This window comes from Adiantum capillus-veneris, chromosome 9 (assembly GCF_014529385.1).
Source record: "Adiantum capillus-veneris isolate H3 chromosome 9, ASM1452938v2, whole genome shotgun sequence".
Taxonomy (NCBI): Eukaryota; Viridiplantae; Streptophyta; class Polypodiopsida; order Polypodiales; family Pteridaceae; genus Adiantum; species Adiantum capillus-veneris.
The window spans coordinates 136,480,071-136,482,210 of record NC_140939.1 but is presented as its reverse complement, the minus strand read 5'-3'; positions in this window follow the sequence as shown (position 1 = coordinate 136,482,210).

Sequence of the window (2,140 nt, the reverse complement as noted above, 5' to 3'; positions counted from 1 at the left end):
GCAAAAATGCAACTTTTTTGTACCTATTTTTTTGCCCAAAAAAAAATTGGTGAGGTAAAAGCAACCATCTTTTTTTATCACCAACCCATTGAAGTTAATAGGGCATTTTATCTCATGTCCTACAAAAATCCCCACTCTTATTTATATGCAATCAACTGTAAGATTTTGTTGTTTTGGGAAAAATGCACTGGTCCAGCAACTTTGGAGGCTTGTAGTGACCAAGGGATGAGAAATCTTACAAGTTTCTCATTTTTCCCATATGTAGTAGTCCTTGAGCTATAAGCTCATGAAAGGATTTTTCAAAATGAGTGGATCTACTATGGTTTTGGAAAATTTTCCCAAAACCTGAAAGGACACTTTTATGTCCCGTTAGGTTACCAGTCTAGTGTTAAAGCATTGCAAGACCTTGTGAATATAGTATTTCAGTGATAGTTCAAGTATTACATGCTTATGATCTCTCTTGATATGCATACCAAGAAAGTGATTTTCATCGCCCAAATCTTTCATGAAAAATTGCTTGTTTAAGGGGTATATGGTTAGGGATGGGCGGCCGGCTACTTGGCTTGAACCCTAACAAAGCTTTGTATGCCCCCAATGTTGGAAGGCCCAAAAGTGTGAAGCCTACTTCAAATATTTAAATGCTTTTGTCATTTTGTAGTGATGTTGTTGTTGGTTGCAACGTGTCATCATGTTTGTTGATGCTTGTCCTCCCCTCCAAATGTGTTGTCAAAATTTTCAAAGCAAATGCTGATGTTGGCATGGCATGTGTGCCAAATTTTGTGCAAATATGTGCTAGTGAGGATGGTCTTACTTGTTGTTGTCAGGCAATGTTTGATCCTCGTACAAATTTTGTCATCTTTGTGAAGCCAAGTAATTGTGCCTTGTGTCCATGCAAAATGTGACTGCAAAATGAGGAGAGTTTTGTGCTTCTCTCCATGCATGAAGCACAAGAGCTTAGTGTAGTTCTCAACAAACGGATATGGCAGACATGACATGATTGTGTCAACAAAATGTGTGTGAAGAGAGGTCTTACCAAAGGGACTACCAATGGCAGTGTATGTCTCTTATACAAAGACATATCTCATCATATGATTAAAATTGAAATCAAATCTGGCATACATATCAATGTAGTTAGTGCTTCGTGATGATAGAAGGCTAGGGAACAAGCTTGGCATGAATGGGCTTGAGCAAAAATCCTTGGGCTTTGTGGGCTTCATGTAGTTACACTCGACCATTGCGCTTATTTCAATTCATCCCCTTGACTGTAATGTAAATTGATGCTTCCTTGGGGATCAAATATTTCGGTGGCATGTGAATGCCTCTAAAGTATAGCCCAAAAAAATGAGTTCAAATGGTCGCTAGAACCGGGGCTTCAATGACTACTTTCAATCAAGGGGAATATTATGAGAGACAAAAAATAAGCTAACGGTAGTCGACGAGATGTAGTGAGGTTGCAGCAGATGGTCTCAAGTGGGGTGGCTAGGTGCATACACACATGGGTCAATGTGGTGCTAAGCAGGCTAACGTGGTAATGACTCACAAAGCAACGCAGGGCAACAATATGATGTGGCACAACACTTGTCCTTGAGCAAGAGTATCTGATGAGTGGTAATACAACAAATGTTGAGCATTGGTAGACTGTAGCATCTCCACAGACCTACAAAAATACACTATCGAGTCTCGACAATAGCGAGTGGCTAGCAATTGATAGTGTGGGGCTCCAATTGACTTTTAAAGCAAAACTTAGCAAATGTTGAAATCCAGCCAATGGACTCGTAGCCTAGTGGTCAAGGTGGGTATGTGGGTGAGTAAGGACGTTGTGGATCAGTAAGGACGCAAGCTCGAACCCCCCCCTCCCACAATGGCATCTTTCCTATTCAATTTCAAAGTTCAACTACCCTCAGAAAAAAAATGAAATCCACCCATGTTATCCCAAATACTAGGCGAGAAAGATGAGCTTGATACTTTCCACACATCCAAATATGGATGCATGAGCTAACCTCTAATGCCTTCTTTTTTGTGTGCTTTTCCACTTCAAAACATAGATTTACATTGTGGGCTTATTAAAAAAAACCCACCCCCCTCTATTGTATACATAAAAGTATACATTTAGGAGTATTAATAATTCTCTTTGGTTAAC